This window comes from Prosopis cineraria, unplaced genomic scaffold, assembly GCF_029017545.1.
Source record: "Prosopis cineraria cultivar Desert tree isolate PC_DT_omini unplaced genomic scaffold, ASM2901754v1 PC3, whole genome shotgun sequence".
Classification (NCBI taxonomy): Eukaryota; Viridiplantae; Streptophyta; class Magnoliopsida; order Fabales; family Fabaceae; genus Prosopis; species Prosopis cineraria.
Genome location: NW_026555334.1, coordinates 12,288,747 through 12,308,929, shown reverse-complemented (window position 1 = coordinate 12,308,929; position 20,183 = coordinate 12,288,747). Strand labels below are relative to the sequence as shown.

Below are 20,183 nucleotides of genomic sequence, written 5' to 3'. Positions count from 1 at the left end.
GACATTATGTTACTTAACATGCAAGGGTCACAACAATAGTAACTATGTGCCCTTCGTAAGACATGTAAGACCACAAAAATAACAACTATATGGTCATATAATAATATGCATTAAAATACTTATGGGGTCACAATACTAACAACTATGTGCCCCTGTCAAATTATGCTAGACCATATTAATAATAGCCATGTGGCAAAGATATGATATACATGATCAATACGAATCTTATACCCTCCTATTACCTTTGACATGAAACTAATGGCTATTTAGGCTATGTCTATGAATTCAAACTTCCTAAACCTTCTACTTATGAGGAGCTACCTGACTAAGGCTACTACACTCACTTCTGTGACATGGTCTCCCCTAATACTAACAACTATAGGATGTCGTATCCGTAATCTAGCCTCCTACTAGTTAAATTTGAGTCCCTCAAAGAACAAGTGGGACAATCTCTATACAATAATGGGATAATAACTACCTCCCTATTCCAACATTAAGATGCTAATGCCACGTGGGTTGACAACATCTACTGATAAGGATTGTCACTTGCCTTCAAAATTAAACTAAAGCTAACCCTAATGCAATATAGGGCTAACCCTATGTCATCTCTCAATGAATGATTTCAAGTCTAATTTAAGGTTATCTAGTGAAATAAATTACCCAAATTTGAAATTGATTAACTAATTGCTAACCTAATTATCTAGTAAATTAAATTAGCAAACTAAACCTAATTATGAATGAAGTGGCTTTCCAATTTAAGTAGGAACCTTAGGGTGTTGCTAATAGAACAATCTTAATTTCTAATCAAATATGGAAGCTCACTTAGCTCCTCTTCTTTGCCTGAAAAATGCATTTAATTAAGACAACTATCTCAAGTATCTTAGTTTCACTAATTCAATTCTCTAAGTGCTATTATAAGCCCCCTAGGTAGCTTTGCTCTAAAATCAACCCAGTGTTTAGCTAAAATTCATTCTAAAATGCCACTTTCTAAAGCTGTATCTAAGTTTAAACTATGAAAACTCAAGCAACTCATCAAGTATTCACCACACAATTACATGCTAGGCTAATACAAGACATTCACCCATTGAAATCACATATTACCATGCAAATTCATAGAGTGGATGAAATTCCAGCAACACATAGGTCATGAAATTCAACTCAACAATCTTGTTTCAACATTACAAATTACAAATGACTATGTAACCAAAGTCAAATTAAATCACAATCAATAATAGTCATAGTATTCTAATGGAATTGAAACAAGAAATAGTTAAGCTTAGCCAAGTGAAGACTTGAAAATTCCTCTTCTATCAACTCTCCGCTAGGATTCCATGGAGACTCTAGCTAGAAAACATTAAGAGCACTTTGCTTCCTCCAAGAACACAACTAGATTGTGGCACATGCTTTATACTTCTTGATGGATTGAGCTTCAAATCTCCTTCTAGTTGCTTGAGGTTGGTTTGGCCTTAAGAGAGGAGAAGAGTGGTGGAAGACTTGAGTGGATTTGATGGTGAACAGAGGGAGAAATAGTGGCTGTATGAAAATATGGTGTAGAGAGAAAGAAGAGAAAAATGAAGAACAAGATGAATAAGAGAGAGAAAGTATGAAGGATGAATGAGATGATGATTGATCTGATTTTTTTAGGGTAAATGGCATGCTCTATTTAGTTTTGGCATCAGCTAAAGCTTAATTAAAAAATAGGAAAAGAAATTAAAATAAAAATGAAAGCCTTGTCATACTTGCAAGATGATATCCTCTTATTGGTTTGTAGATGATTTAAATATGTGCCTAATTTTTCATGTGTCATCCACATTTTTAAGCTATTTTAATCTCCAAATAAAGGCTAATTTATGTGCAAACCATCAGCTTTTACCTCAAGGAGTATTGACTTCAATTGCCTAATTGATGCACAAGTCACATACCACCTATGTCACATAAATCACATAATTTAATTAAATAGCATGTGATATAATAAAATCTAATAAATTTCTAGGATTAAATTCATAATTAGAGGGGAGAATTTATTAAATTAACTAAGTTTTAGGCTGCATAAAATTATATAAAAATTTTCATACAAAGACAACCCGAAAACTAGGTCAAACTAAGGCACTTCAGAAAGTGTTGACTTTTTATTTAATTACTCTCAAACTAAAATAAATTTAAAAATTTTAATTTCACCACTCATTAACTGGACATATTAATTTTTCTTGTACATTTTCTAAAAATTTTATTTTTTGAACCAATACCCCTAGTGTATTGAACTTAGAAACTTAGGTAATTTTTCAAATCTAATACAATGAGTGCATTTTGAGATGATAAAATATTAATAAAAAAGTCTTAATTGACAAATAAAAGTAGGTAACAAATGTTTTCTATCAATACTCCTCTCTCTATAGGCAAACTCCTGCCTTACATGATCATGCCATTTATAAATGTTCAACACGTAGCAAGCATATCCATACCTATTAATAGCATGTAACTTTTATTGACATCAATCTCATCATATCATGCTTATCAATATCACAAACACAATTATGGTCAAAACAAGTCCCAATTCATGATTTTCCCTTTTTATAGGCATACTTATACACTTTAATATTTACTCACAACAATAATTATATATAAGATATATTTTTCAAAATTGCCATTCATATCAATTTTATCATATCATATAAACTTATTCATATCACCTCCACTTGCATCAAATATCATTTTACAATATATCACATTTTTTCAAATAAGTATTTTCACATATCATCAATTAATCAAACAAATGCACAAATTAAATTTTTCTCTACTACCTCAAATCTTTAAGAGGTTAAATATTATCCTTCAATGACAACTTACTTTTTGAGCTAAATTCAAGCTCACTGATGCTTCATAAAGTTAGTCTACAATTACATTAATATCCATAACTAATAATCATTAAAATCACCACCTTTAACATATAATTTCATACTTTAATAACTAAATTTCTCAACTACAATATCAACCTTACATCAAATGAGTTCATTAACTTTTATTAACTTTATTTAGCTCTCAACAACTTAATTAATCACTAATGTATCATCCAACAACCCAAAATTATCATCAATGTGATAAATTACTCACTTCCAACTCTCAAATTTCAATAGTATAGTTACCTAAAACTCTCAACTATTAAATTGAATCATCACATTAGCTTTATTAACTCCCATTAACTCCAACTAACTTTATTAAACCCATCAACCACCTATAGTGGCTTCCAACAACCCTAAGCTTCATCACTAATAGCACTTTAATGCACAAATTCTATAATGACAAATAATAATAATAATAATAATAATAATAATAATAAATCTCCTAATTTATATTTTCTTTAAATTATTTTTATGGAAAATAGAAGGGTGAGTTACTGAAACTTACGCTAATAGCTTACTTGAAGGTCAAAAGTTTTAATTTTTGTTAGTAATAAATTAATTTTATTTAGTTTAAAATTATAAGAAAATTACCAAAATATTCGTGTCTTTTATGTTATTAGAAGAAATTTTGGGCCTTCATTTGTAATTTTTGCAATTTCATAAAGATCAGATTTATATTCTCTCTTTCAGTTAATATACACGCACCGCCTCATTTTTCCTTTCTTCAGCACTTTCGACAAATCCAGAACCACTGAGAGTCAGAGAAATCTTTTGTTCATTCTTTGCTCATCTCCTTATCATCGTTGTTCTTCATTTCTTCCCTCACCACCGTTGAACTTGCTTGTTTCTTCTCCATTGAGGATCTGCCATGAAACGGCACTGCTTCTCATTTCCTCTGTATTTGGTTACTACCAATTTATGCTCACCATTAAAAGTGAAGTGTGCTTGGTCTTTGCCTCTTCTTCCTCCTCAGCTACTGTGTTTAGATCACTGGAGTTGTTGCAAGAAGGCTGTTCAAGTCAACCTACTCTCTCCTTGCTCAGGCTTCATCGTTGATTCGTTCTTCTCCCTCCTTCGGCGTCATATAGGTGATAGTAGGTGGAGCTCGTCCTTCTTCCCCTTTGGTGGTCTACCGCTATTACGGAGTACTGTTGTAGGTTTAAGATCTTCTTCCTCCTCTGCTCTTCCTTGACCACGTGATGGCTTCCCATGTTTCTTCTTGGTTCATGCCGTCATTGTGTTCAAGGGTAGGTAGCCGTAGGTGCGTCAGTTTCATCCTCTATTTTGCTTAGTTAACTTCCTCATCTTGCTACTAATTTTGCTGATTGAGATAGGTGTTTGGGGTCTTATTTTCTCACTGAATATGTGAGTGTGTTATATGGCTGAGTTGTGACTTATTTTTTTATTGTTGCTATGCATAAATAGGAGGATAATGGGATTTAAACAAGTTGAAAATTTAGTTCTAGAAGTGTGATTTTTGGTAGATAAATGCACTTGTGTTTATGTTGAAGAAGAGGAATTAGATTTAATTTTCTTTAAGGTCTAATTGAATTTTTTTCTGTTAAAAAAATTGAAATTGGGTTGGCTAATTGAGTTCAATATCAATTTTGGGATTTGTAGGAGATGAGATTTTAGGGGAAGAGGTTTAGTGTTAATTTGAGAATTAATAGATGATAAGTGTTCAGTAAAATGCCTCAAGGAGAGTTTTTCTTAAATATCTTAGATTTATGAAATTTGATTGGTTATTAGTTGAGTGTTATTGATCCATGAATTTAGCTTGTAGGTTACAAATTAAAGGAATTTAATTATTATGAATTTGTATGTGACTTTAAATTCTTAGGGATAGAATGGTTATTAATAAAGTGTTGGATAAAATATGATAGGTTAGAAAATTTTAATTGTATGGTTAGAAACAATGTACCGAAGAGAAAATGTTACTTCAAGTAAATAGGTTGATATGACTAAAGCATTATGGAGGAAATTAGTGACATAACTGATAGTGCTTAAACATTATTACCTATAAATCTAAATTGGGCTTTTGCAAAGGAGTTCATTAAAGAAATTATTGAGATCTTATCTAAGGCCCTGGAATTATTGAGAATTATAAGGTTGGAGAGTGTATAAGGTATATTATTAATTTAGAAGTCATACTTGGATGTTTGGAAATGGTTAGTCAAGAGAATTCAAGGTTGTATGTTTATTCAATGGTTTGGAATGTCGTACATTAGATGCTCGGTAAAAATCCTAATGAAAAACTTTTATGTATAAATTTTGTTGTTAAAATTTCAAATTTTTTTATTATTTTGTTGAATGGATTCCCTTTAAAGAGATTTGTTGATTCAAAAGTAAAGTTCATTAAAAATCTTATTATACTTTATAGGGTAACTGTAAGGAAGGTGGCTTGATTGGAGTTATAAGAAATGAATTTTGAGTTTTGAAGATTCTACAGGTAAGTGGATAGCGTCCCAATTGATATTTTATTAAAATCTTCTTTATTCAAATATTACATTTTTATACAAATTCTTTTTACGACAATAATGTGATTATGAGATATTTTATTGATTAAATTACTTTATTTCATGAAATTATTTTACCAAAATTGATCATTTTAGTTAATCAGTAAATACAAGTTTGAGTTCTAATTGTGGGATTTCATTTTGGAAATTATTGAATTGCTACAGAAAAACAATTCATGCGAGTTTGATATTGAAAAGGAAAAGTTGATTGAATAGTGATCAATTTCTCACATGTTTGAAATTGAATTTGAAAAGGACTTTATATAGAACACTGGTTGCTAACATCAGTTCCATTAGCCCTTAGTGTGCCATGGAACACCTAGCTAGCGGGGGTGTGTACAGGAGGTGCTAGCCCCGTGCGATGGCCAACGCACGTGGAACGGACGGATGGTTATTCATGAGCATTGTATTCATGTTTGTTTCGTGGCTTCAAGTTGAGTTTAGTTAGCAATACCCTCGTGGACTAGGTGTTCCCGTTTGTTTCGTGGCTTCGGCTGTGTTTGGTTACTTACCTTCGTACATGGTGTGTCCACGTCTGTTATCATGGTAAGAGTTACGTTTGGTTATTTACCCTCATAAAATAACCCTCGTAGGCTTTGTGTCCACATTTATTAATTATTCTAATAAGTCCCTGTAGTATAAATTTGATTGTTTGATGATTTTACATTCTATTGGTTTTTAATTAGTGAATTATTTATAATTATTTATTTTATTTATTTACTTTCTTGCAATCAAGTAATAATAATACTTGATATGATATTTTAATAGTTCAAGACTTTATTTAAACTTTATAAAATTCTTTTATTTTTGAAGTTTATTAAATTTTTATGAAAATCGTTGCCTCTTTGAATTGCATAATCGTTTCAAACTTTTCCTTTATTCATATTCAATTATTTATTGTTGGGACATTATTCACTAGAAAAGATATTTTGATCTCACATGGTATAGTTGAACTCGTGACTCGAGATATCCATTGAAGAGTTTTATTACTGAATTGAAGCAAAAGAATTGTTTTTGTCAAATCCTAAATTGATGAAAAATTTAAACTTTATACCTACGTTGGCGTCTGGCCTTAGGTGCTCCACGTAAACTATAAGTAGGATCCTTACATTTCTTTTAAAATTAAATATCTAATTTAATATTATTATAATTTTTAATTACTTTATTAGTGTGTTTAACGTATTAATTTTGGAGTTTCTCTGATCATGGCTTAAGGGATATGAGTTTTGTGCCCATATCCCGTGCCGGTCATACTTGATTTTTGAGGTGTGACAAATTCATCCATAATTGAGAGCCCATTCTCATGAATGCATAAAACCACTACCTCTAAGCTTAGATAACTTAAACAACTCATATTAACTCCATTTAAGTCATTGAGTTTAGACCTAAAGCTCTCAAGGTTTGAAAATCATCCTCCAACTACAAATCCTAACTTAAAAATGGTGTAGAGAGGAAAAAGGAATGGTAAGGGAGGCTTACCTTAGTGATTAGAAAGCTCTAAATCTCTCCAAAACACCAACAAAATCATGACCTAGCAAAGAGAATCACGATCCCCTTTATTCTTCTAATTTTCCTTTCTATTTTCACACATGCAGATGCCCTCTTAAATCAAATTCACAACATTATGCTGCAACATAACACAGAGTGGGCCAAATTTTGATTTTCTCTTCAATTTAATCTCAGGTGGTTCAATTCACTTCTGAACCCAATCTAATGACTAAAACCAAACCCAATAGGCCTAGTAGCTATCTTTAACCATCCTCAAACATAATTATACTTAAATTTTATAATTATCTTTCATTAGCTTACTTAATCAAGGGATTAATTTTTAGAATGTTACAGTTAGCCTAGGGTTTATGACATCCCAGGGATTTAAGAATAGAAAAAATCATGGTCTAAGAGTGAGTATAGTGATTTATAGTTGGGTTACTTCTCATAATTAGTAAGCTTGAGTAGTCCATTTATATGGACAGAGTCATAATTGAATAATAGCCCATAGTTTTAATTGAAAGGTATTAGGAGGATATAAAAATGGTTAGATCATGCATTTTATCCAATGTGTCACATGGTTGTTAAGTTTGTAACAAGTAGAGATAATTTTTGATAATATTGGTAGTTAGTTGTTAGTGAGTGGTAACATATATCGACATAAATATGAAAATGAGATGATGTATTTGTGTGAAACTAGCATGGATAAAATGTGAATTTTCTTGCAATATACCAAATTGTAGTAATTATAAATGTTGCATATATATCATTGTCAATTAGTAAATAATTGCATAGGATAGACATACCTTAGTTACTGAGTGGTTATACTTACCCCTTTCTTTCAATATTTTACAAGCTCTACCTCAAGTGAAAAAGGCCCTTGAAGGCTTAGAAATCTATTATTCCTACTGCTAAGCCTCCCAAACTCATTTATTTCATGTAATAGATAAGATATTGCCATTTATAGGATACGTATTTTTGTTTACACTTTCACTATAGTGTTGATTATGATTGTGAGGTGCATTTTGGGCCCTGGTATATTGTAGGTTAATTTGATTGTGGTTAATCGAGCCAAAATATTAATACAAGTGTAGAAATATCAAAATGTTTATCATTATGAAAATTAATTGATGAAATGCAGTGTCAAACCTCCCCCTTCTGTTTTTTATATTAAAGAGATTGAGAAGTAAAAATGAGATTTTACTATGATTTAGAATGTGTAGTGTGCTGTACAAATGGTCCCTAATCCATTGAGTCTAGTCTAGTTGTTAGAGGTAGCTTTTAGCACATGTGTAGGGTTATGGGCACCCTTGTGTTTATAAAAGTGTGAAAAGTTGAAAAAATATATTTAAGTGTCCATCTTCCTTATGAGAAATCTTTTTGGAAGTAAAACCCATACCATTAGCTAAATGTCAAAAAGAGCTTTCTATAAACATCTAAATCATCCCAATCAAACATCGAATAAAAAAATTAAGGTGTATTGAAAATCTGCCAGCATATGCTGTTAACATGTGCAATACGTCATGGCGCATTCCACAACAAGGAGTAAGCCATGACATACAAAGCTCACACCATGGCACACCCCTGTTTCTTAGAAAGGTAGTTTTGTTTTTAAGGAAAATATAATGTTTTTAACTCTCTTGGACATCCCATGCTTTCATACATACATTTTACTTTGATTTTAGTTGTAAAATGATATTAAGTACTCCTTTAAGTTTTGAAAATTTGGGATCCCATTATTTTAAATATTTTAACCTTGGTAGTCCTGATAGGGTTAATCCTATTATTACTATTATTTTAGAGTCAACTCGGTATTAGTAAGGGTGACCTTATAGGTCCCCTTTAAATCCTCATGCAATGTCAAAATGCACTAAATTAATTGATCGAATAACACTAATTATTTGGACTAAATTAAATCAAGCTTGTAGATCAAATTGAACTATGATAGAAGTGGATTTTGATGACTCAGTTCGGTTAATTAATTTCATTAATGGTTTTACTATGGGTTACTTTAACCTATATTTTATCTATTTTTTAGCCACCATGTTTTTTAAAATAAATATGATAAATGCCTTATATATAGCACAACTAACATTCCAACCCCCTCCCCACCAAAATATCAATGTGCTTGCAAAATGAAAATGACTCATTCTAATTTGTCACTAATGCTATTGAGCACATGTGTTTGTATTAAAAATTATGTAGTAGAATAAGATGAAATAGGAAAAAACACCCCAAATTACAATGAAATAGAAGAGGAAGCAAAATATAAGATATTAGTTATTTACTTTTTAAAAAATAAAAAAATAAACTATATAGATAAAATAATTTTTTATACAGTATAATATATATATATATATATATTAATAAACCATACAAACGTAAGCAAAAAAAAACTATTACGTGGATAATTCAGCTAACTCGGTCTATTTGGTTTTGAAATTTGTAAATTGAATTAAAAGGATTAAACAAAATTTTAAGAAAATGAAAATAAAATCCAATTATAAAATGAACTCATATTAATTTGGTTCAATTTTTTTTATTTCAGTTTGACATGCTATTAATTTTATCATAAATTTTGATTATTTACTAAATAATTAAGAGTTAAAGGTCAATTTTATCTCTAAAATACACATGAAGGATCCTAAATATCTTTAAATTTAACTATAAGTCATTTATATTTTTCAACCTCAAAAAAATTTTACTTCATTACCCTGTAATTTACTTAATATATGTCATGGGGCCCATGATTTTGATTATTTGGTAAGCCATGTGTGCACAACTTTCACTTTTTAATATTTTTTATAATAAAATATCTTACATGTGGGCCTCACTTCATTTCTTCATCCCATTCCTAATCTCTCATCCATTCCTTCTTTGTCTGTTCTCTATTCCCTCTCTCTACTCCCTTCTCTCCATCTTCTCTTTCCTCTCTCTCTCTCCTCTATTTCCTCTCTCTGTGGTCTCCCCATATTCTTCCACTCAAGCTTTCCTTTCCATTTTATTCACTTTGCTTCCTCTACTTCCAAACTCTATCATCATCCATTCTTTTCATGCATGGCTCCACACACCCTCAGCCATTCCTATACCTTAGTGTGCTAACTTGTCTTGGATCTCTATGTGTTCAAGACTTAGGTTTTGAGCAACCTGAGACCAACCTCCATCATCTTAAATGCCTCGACTAGCTCAAGAGTAATGCCTCGACAAGTCATTGTCCACATCCTTTAAGGAACTTGTTACTCATATGGAATGCGTTCATATTGGGGTATGGTCAAAGTAATGTAGACAAGCTGGAGGAGAAGGGAATGGGGTACAAGTCAAGTCTGGTGGAGAGGGTAAAAGAGTAAAGTTGAACCAAGAGAAAAGGAATGAAGGTGAGAAAGAGAGGAGGGAGGGAGAGGAAGGAAAGGGAGGCAGTGCAACCTTGCTTTATTTCTTTCTGCAGAAATAGAGCAACTTTCTCTTTATAGAATATCACCGTTAAGCATTATAATGGAGTCATGTTCATTTAGGCCACATAAATATTGATCAAAAGCTTCATGCATACATACGTGCATAGCTCGTGACGCTCCTTTCTCTCTACCTTCTCGCTTTTTGGTCATCTTCCACCAAGTGTGGTGAACAATCTAAGGTTCACTGTTGTTGTCTTGTTAAGATGTCTTTGAGCAGCATTAGGATCCCATAGATATTAGAGTTGAAGCCTGATGCTATCTTTAGAAGTGAAGCAAAGAGGGAGAGGGGAAACGGGAAACTAAGAGAGAAAGTAGGGAGAGAAGAGAGAGAGGAGAGAAGGATCTGAAAGGGGGAGAGATGGGAGTTTGAAAGACAAAGAGATGAAGCACAGAAGGAGGCGAGAGATAGGAGACGAAGCAAAGAAGGAGATGGGAGAAGAGAGTGTGGACGAGAAGATAATGAGATTGAGTAGAAAGGAGGGGGAGAGAGAGAAGAGGAGGGAGGATAAAAAATATTAAAAAAATAACGTGGGGCACACAAATAATATTTTATAATAAAAATATTTAAAAAATTTAAAACTGGGCTCCATTGATGAAAAAATAGACGGATCAAATGGTAGGGTGATAACGTAAAACACATTTGAGGTTGAGGGATATAAATGACCTATAGTTGAGTTTACAAGCATTTATGCACTTTCATGTATACTTCAAGAATATTTTTTACCCTTAACCCAATAATTAATTAAAAGAGACAAATATTTTAAAAAGTGGCAGTGAAACAATAAATTAATCAATGTGGATTTCTAAAATTCAAAAATAATGTCTTATTATAAAATGAGTATGAATGTATGGGTATACTTCCTCTGACCATATTATTTATTATTATTATTAACCAATTCATGATTTACAAAAAATATTAGTTAAAACCTTATTTTCTTAAAAATGTCCACATATTTTCATTCATACCTTTGAGTTTTCCTAATAACATGTATATAATTTTTAAATATGAAGCATACAAAAATAAGAAATAAGGAGAATTTTAGTTAAGGACTACGACAAAGACTTAATTATTGGTGGGGCTAAAAAAATTGTAAAATTTCAGTTCAATCCTAGGAAAAAAAGTCAAACAAATTCCAACCATGAAAAAACAAAAACACTCTTCAATTGTTATGCAGAATTACTAGTTATTAATTTTTTTACTGTGCTTATTAATTTACTAATATTACTTGTAAATTACATTCATTTGTCAGACAATCAGTAATATTTGTTGTTAATTTAATAACTTTACTTGTTAATTTACTAATCAATTGTAAATTATTGATAGATTATAAGTTACAACTGATGTTAGTAAATTACAAAACTTGTTTGTAATTTACAATTGATATTTATAAATTAATAAGTAAAGTTAGTAATTTAACAATTGATATTGCTACTTATGATTGAATAACTGATGTCAAATTTTACATAATTATTGACATGTCAACTCATATAATTTGCAACCCATATTTGTAAATTAATAAGTAGAGTAAGAAAATTAATAACTAGTGATTATGCATAACAAATGAAGGATATTTTAATCTTTTCATCGTAAAAAATATTTTGACTTTTTTTGCATGGATTGAACTTTAATTTTAGAAATTTTTTAGACATACCAGTAATTAAGTCTCTACCATGATCCTTAACTAAAATTCTCCTAAGAAATTAAAAAAAAAAGTAAGGGTATAAATGAAAAAAATATAAAATTTTTTCAATACTTTATATTTTAGAATAAGAGATTATTCTAGAAAGCTACTCATATTGTGATCCAGCATACATATCCAAGAAATTTAAAAAAAAATGTTAAAAAGAGAAACAGTGAAAGAAGGAAAGACAAATATGAAAGGAGGTTTCTAGGAGGCTTAGTAGAGATAGAGAAAGGACACAATTAAGAAAGTCAATGTACAAATGAGAATTTAGATAATTGTAGATTTCCTAAATCCAAAACTTCTATATTGATAACATGGAACATGAATTAATTAAATTACCTTCTTACTAAATTAATGATAATGAAATGGAGATTATTGGATAATTTTATAAGATAAAAATTAGTTAGTATGAGTTTATTTTTCAAAAAATAAGCTCTACTAAGCTCCGAGCATTTTTTCATTACAAATTTAATTTTAATAACATTTTTTATAGTGTATCTCAAATTAATTAATCAACTATCAACTATATTTTACAAATCTTGTAGAAAGAAGCTAATTAGTTAGTCTGTTGTTTGATTCTCATTGGTAAGACAATTTTACTATAAGGCCTATTATGATTTTTTGTTGGTTTATTTCCTTTACTATAAGGTCTTCATGACATAAAACACATCACACTATCTCTCCATTCCCATACAACTATCCTTATTGGTTAGTTTTTTTTTTCTTTTTCAATTTCAATTAAATAATTTTTTTCAATGTCATTTGTTTGAATGTTATAAACATAAATCCTTATAAATTAATTATTACTATTTATTAGTTATAAAAACGTGATTAATATTCACAAAATCACCATAACTTATATTTTGTCAATGTAAAACTGATGGTTATAATTGCAAAAAATCAAATTGGTGTGACTAAAAACTAAAAAAGGAAATGTCAATATTACTATTGAAAACCATTAATTGATAATAATGTCATTAAATTAATATTAGTTAGATTACCCAAGAAATGACATCAGTACTCATTTCCTACTATTCTATTTTGAAAATTTCATTCAACAGTAGTGCATTCTGCTTAAATGTAATAATAACTCCACGTTAACAATCAACATTTATTCTTAGCAAATTTTCTTCCATTCAACCATTAAAAATTCCCATAGTTTATGATAAAAATCCCCTTATTAATGGCCCTTTATGATTCATTTGTTATTCCTTTTTGAATCATTTGTTATTGCTTTTTGAATGTAATTATTGTGATTTTGACAAAAATTTTGCTCCATCATTCCCAAAGCACTAATCCTTCATACGAAGCCTATATTTTATTAGAAAAAAATAAACACACACACACTCACAAAGTATAAAAATGCGAGGGACCCTTTTATTAAAAACAAAGGGCCATTATTTCATTCACCCTAATCTCCATCTGTGACTAATATGGCTAAAGATCTTTCATTTTGACGATTATGACAACTTGAGTGACATTGATTCTCAAGAAACATAGTGTATTTTTTTACATTGATTCTCAAGAAACATAGTGTATTTTTTAACATCTTGATTTTTTAATCCTGTGATTAGTTAATGATTTTTGTTCTTTGGATGTTGAATGGACAGGTACATGTGAGATGATTGCATTTCGAGTTAAAGCAAGTGCACATGTTGAGAATTCTTCTCACTGTGTCATGCGCCGAATTAATGAATGAGTAGAGAATGAATTAATAATTTAATATGGGATTAAGGTTTTGGATAGTGAGATATTAATTTGACTCATTGGGGTGTTATATGAACAAATATGAGCCAAAGAAAGAAGTCTCGAAGCAAAGTATGTGAGTATAGTGAGAATTCCCCTCACTGTGCCACACACTGCGATGGAAGATAGATGTGCCGCGATGCATGGAGTAGAGTTCTGATAAGTTGGCACGTGTCTAGCTTGTGAAATAGAAGGGAAGAACAAGAGGAAGAGGTTCTGGTGTGGAGAAGAGAAGGGGTTCTGCTAGGGCAAGTAAAATCAGGAGCAAGGATGATGTTTTCAACCTGTTACTTATCGGGTAAGTCTTATACTGCCTTAATCTCCAATTTTACTCTATTTTCTCTTAGTTTTAACTAGTGAGAAATTGAATTTGAGAGTTTTAAAGAATTGATTTTTTACCCTATAGTAATAGAAAGGTTCTCTAAAACTAAACTAGTACTTTGTGATTGGTTTGAGTCAGAACGATAAAATTTTGAAGCTATAAGCATATTTTGACCTAATCTAGAGAGTAGTGAGAGAAGTTTGGCTAGGTAAAGGTTAAAGCTGGTAATGAGGGATAATTAGTTGTGATAGTGTAACCGAGTTTGCATTGTGAAATTAATAGCGATTAAGTGCTTAATTGTGATAATTAGCACTTTTTGTCAATAATGAAATTGACTTTGATGCTAATTTTATGTAGATTCTAGTGTGTGACGCGTAGATAAGTGGAGAGAAATTTAAATAAGGAAATTTCATGGGTAACCCTTTCTATCGGACAAAAGGGTTAAGGTAATCATATAGTTTATTGTGTTTATTAACTATTATAACTATGTAGAAGTAAATACAATATGAGAAATTTGTTATTTTATGAGTTTTATGCATAACTTGACCTTGTAAATAGTTTTTAGCATGAAAATTGATTTGTGAAATGAAATGTGGCGTTTGTGAGTAAACATCACCTGTGGTGGCATTTAAGCAATGACCTCATCAAAGGGCATTTGAGGCTCATATTATGTAATACTTATAGAATAATGGATGCTTTAGGAATAAATCCCAAAACTAGTATAAAAAAAAATGGTTACAAATAAATATGATAAGAATAATTGAAGATAATAATATATCATAAGAAAAAATAAGAAACTAAGATATTCATGAAAATATAAAACAAACAAGAATAGTAGCAAAAAGTTAAAGAAAGGACAAGAAATATTAAATAACAATATATGGTCAATATATGAACAAATTAAAAAATTAGAATTAGAAATATATGATAAAAAACATGGAAATAATTATGCAAAAAATAAAAAAAGAAAAAAGAAAAGAACCAGAAGAATTAACGAAACAAGAACAAATAGATTTTGAAATAAGTTGTAGAGCTGCAGAAATAATGTTAAGAAATTATAATTATAAACCAACAAAGAAAATAAATAAAACACAATTAAAAGTAAATATAAACATGGCTAAAACAATAGGAGAAACAAATGATGAATTAAATCAATCAGAAGAATTAAAAATGAAATTAGACAAGTTATTAGAAAATGAAGAAAAAGAAAAATTGAAATAATTAAAATAAGAATATAAACATTTAATAAGTAATAATTATAATGAAGCATTTATAAACATGCATAATTCACAAATAGTAAATTATGAACAACCTCAATATAGATTGCCTCAAAATTTTAACCCGCTAAACTTAGGAGATGAAACTTATAATAAGATGAATGTGGAATTCTGTAGAACATCAGAAGAAAGAAATGATGAAAGAATGATGGAATCTTATGAAAAGGAGGAAAATTATCAAACTAAATTTAAGTCTTATAATTATTGTAGTAATATTCCCTTTAGAGAAACATTTAATATATCTAAAAATAATGAATTTGTACTGACCCCATTAGAATAATATGAAAATAGATAAATATCAAATTCAGAAATATAGTTAAATTTAGATTATAATTTAAATAATAAAAAAATAATAGAAGAATGGGCAAAAGCAACTTTAATACCTTTAATAGGCAAAAATATAGACCTACAAACAGTAACTATGTTAATAGGAGCAATATTTTTAAGAAATGTAATAAATTGGTAGATAAATAAATCTCAAGAATTTAGAGAAAAATTAAAAAAACCAAACAAAACTTATAATAATAAAGAAGAATTATATTCAATGATTGTATCAAATTATGAAAAACTAATTAGAAATGAATTTGTAGGAATAAGTGAAGATATATATGAAATAACTATTAAAAAGTGCTATAAAAAAAACTATATGAAATAGAGATATGTTCATTAGAACCTAGATACTTAAATCCTTATATTTTGTGAATATAAAAAAATATTATTATGAAGCAAGATTAGGAGATTTAAAAGGAGAAAGATTTTATTTAGATTTATTTTATAAAAAATTACCACCATTAATATCAAATACAATAATATATTATTATTATAAAACATATAAGATAATGTTATTAGAAGAAGACATAATAGATGATATAGAAAAAGGACCAATAAATGTTTTTAATAAGGTAGATACTATGGAAAGCAAAGAAAAATTTCTAAGAGAATATATATCAAAAATAAAAATGCATGGAGAAATATGAAATATTATAAAACTAATAAAATAATATTGAGATGTGGAGAATTTCAAAAAACCACATAAATGGGGATGTAAGCTAGAAAAATATAAAAAGAAAAAGAAAAGAAGATTAAAAATTAAATTTAAGGAATATCCGAAATAAAAATTTTATAAAAAATACAGAAAATATAAACCTAAAATTTTTTTCAAAAGGAAAACAAAAAAAGAATAAATTATAGTAAAAAATTGTCATGCCCAAAAAATAAGGCAAGATCGGCGCGAAACATTGGAATAATATTCCACATTTTGAAAGCCTTAATTCAAGAAAACTCTAATTCTAAAATTTGCATATGTTATTAATATCAATAAACAACTATACGATACTTTTATAAAAGCTACAAATCATCAATTTTTAAAAAATTTTTGACAAAACTTACTATAAAAATAGAATTTTCAAAATTCTACAACACAAATTTAAAGATCAAGACTCTAACTATAGTCTATATGGATCACCTAAGAATCTAAAATATTATTTATAAAATACAATATATAAATCATAAATTTCTATCAAAATACAAATTAACCAAAATAACATCTCTACTTCAACCCAGAAGCAAAATCCCTTCAAGGATCTGACGAAGATATAAGGTCAGCTATGCCATCTGAGACCAAATTAAATATTTTTTAGTGAATAACTTCCCAACTACAACATTTTTGCAGAATCACAATGAGTAAAATACAATAATTATATAAATTACATGAGAAAGCAATTCAATATATACAAATTTATAAATGTGAAATAAAAGTTCTATATAACTTCAATAATGAAAACATTTAAATCTATAGTGACAAAAACAGCTTTAGTATTTAATCTTGACAAGTCAAAATGATTAAATAAAAAAAAATAAGAATAACAATATTTACTAAATAAAAAAATCATTATGCATGAAATCAACATTTAATTAAAATTCATATACTTATTTATTTATTTATTTTTAGGGGGATTTATCAAAACAATTCACAAACGTGAACGTACAGTCCACGAGAGTAAATAACCAAATGCAGTTTTTGCCATGAAAATAAATATGGACACATAGTTCACGAGAGTAAGGCTAACCAAATGCAGCTCAAGGCCACGAAACAAATATAGACACATAGTCCATGAGGATAAGGCTAATCAAATGTAGCTTAAGGTCATAAAACAAACATGAGTACGAGACCCATAAATAACAAATCTGAGAATAAAGCTTACAAAAATTAAACTAGCTAGTCATTGATCATAGCATGATAAGGGCTAACGAAACTGCCGGTAGCAATTAGTGTTCTACATAAAATCTCCTCTAAATCTATTTGCAGACATACAATAAAATAATTATTATTAAATAAAATTTTTATTTTTAATGTTGAACTAACATGAATCATTTTATATATCAATCTAATATTTGATAGAATAAAAAATAAAAAAAATTTGATAATCAAAGTCCAAACTTGTTTTAATTGATCAAATAACATTTTAAATCTGGTAAAGGTAATTTCTCAAAATAAAATAATTTTAATCAACAAATATCCAATAATTACATTATTACTATTAAAATAATTTGCAGAAAAACGTAATATTTTAGTAAAAGAAATTTTGATTGAAAAAATTAATTGAGACGCTATCTACTTACTTGACATGTTTTCAAATGTAAAATTTACTTCAAATTGGCACTCTTGTGTCAATGATTTATCTCTAAGTTCCTAATGTCCAGTTAATATCATTATCATTTTCTTATATGCCTTATTATTCAAAATCTTCAGTCCAAAAATGAGTAAAAATAAAAGATAAAGGTCTTAACTTCAAACTTTTTCAATAATCACATCAAACACTCCACAAATATTTCAAAGATGAATATATATAAACAACAATTTGCCTTAAATCACCAACAAAATATCTTTTCCAAAAATCTTGATTTCAAATCTTCTATTCTAAAAAATAAATGTCTTCCATATTTATAAATTACCTAAATTTTTTTTAATCGAAACACCAAATGTACATTAATTCCAAATCCCTCCATAAAGCTTTTTAACATTCACATATTTTGCCCAACAATTTCTTAATAAGCATAGCCACGTTATCTTTATGATCAAATTTTTATATAATATCAAACTCAATTCACAAGCTAATAGCATCCAAGCCATTCAGTATCTCAAAAAATTTAATGAAATTTTAGAAAATGCACAATCAAGCAACTCCATCTTCCAAGCATTTTATCAAACATCTTATAGGCACCATTCTACAAATTTCATGTTCAAATTCTTCTATCCAATTCTCATCCTAACCAATTTTTCAACATCAACCATTCCTAAAAAAGATAATTTAACTCAAAATTCTAACTTACACTTATCATAATTATGTTTTAAGCACATAAATTTTCAGCTTCAGTTTCTCTCTCTCTCCCTCTCTCCCTCTCCCCTCCTTCTTCTTCTTTTTTTTTTTAACAGATACGAACAATAGCAAAAATTCAAGAGAAAAAATTCCAACTTCAACTCTATCACATCTCATACTACACGCACAAATTTTTTTTTAAGGAACATAAAAAAAATTATGATTTCTCATCTCAATTGAAACAGCAGGACAGAGAGACAAAAGGCAATGAATGTCTGAATTCAAAGCTAAAACACAAACAAGAAAAAGAGATTATGCATCAGGACTGGAAGGAGAAGAGGAAAAACCTGATACTTCACAGTAGCTCGATCAAAGGAAGGAGAGGAGAAGTTCACTGTGAAAATAGGGGAGGAAGAATCCAAACGCACGAACACAACAGCACCGTTGAAGGAGGAGGATTTTGACGTTTTCCTCCAGTCACCAGCGGCGGACTAAGAGAAACGAAGCTAAAGGAAGAAAAAGATTTGAACAAATTCAACCCACAGACAGAGATGCCAGTCGATGCCGGCGATCACCATGGGAGAAGAATGAAAACTCCTAACCTAAGCTTCCTGCATGGCAGATCATAGCAGTCACACAACCCATGCCAGAGGAATTGGAACAAAGGGAGAGGAACGATGGCTGGTATGGAGCCCTCCTCTCTTTTCTCTGAAACCGAGTCGAAGAGGATGAGGAGAAAAAAATATTTGGTCTTAATCTAACATGCTCCCCCACCTTATTCTATATATATATATATATATATATTTCTCAACAAAGACATAGCAATAATTTCACAGGCTGAAGCAAAAGCCAAAAATAATAATAATAATAATAATAATAATAATAATAATAATCTAAAGCAAAGATTTGAACTCTGAAGCAACAAGTAAAAACTCAAAATAATTTTCACTAAGTTATCCATTCACTTTATTATAACTACCTCAAAATTTATAAAAATACAATTAAAATATGTTATTATTAATTAATTTTTTAATTTTATTAGTTATTATTATTATCATTATTTTTTTTGTTTTATTATCTTATTTATTATTATTATTATTATTATTATTATTATTATTATTATTATTATTATTATTATTTTGTTATATTTTTTTAAGGGTTATTACAAAAACTCAAGAAATGAAATGTTATGATTGTGGAGAATTAGGATATATATCACTAAATTGCTCTAAAGAGAAAAATAATAAAAATAATGAAACAAGCTTACAAAGAAGACTCAAAACCTATAGGATATGATGAAGAATTATCTAAAATAAAAAATAAATTAGAAAAATTAGATATAGAAATATATAAATTAAAAATAATAAGTGAAACGGAAACAAAAACTAAAATAGTGAATCAAAAAAATTGTTATATATGTATATGATAAATAAAATAGAAGATGAACCTGAAAGTAGTAATCAGAATGAATATGAAG

At 29.1% G+C, this 20,183-nt stretch overlaps 1 long non-coding RNA gene across 1 annotated transcript; it reads right to left on the bottom strand.

Annotated features, from left to right (window-relative positions):
* Positions 1–1,138: 1,138 nt before the first annotated feature.
* On the bottom strand, positions 1,139–19,444 carry LOC129305147 (uncharacterized). The gene is made up of 3 exons (XR_008591885.1): positions 19,054–19,444; positions 1,874–1,925; positions 1,139–1,533 (listed from the first exon to the last, which is right to left on the bottom strand). It is a non-coding gene; the product is annotated as an uncharacterized LOC129305147 (long non-coding RNA).
* Positions 19,445–20,183: the final 739 nt, after the last annotated feature.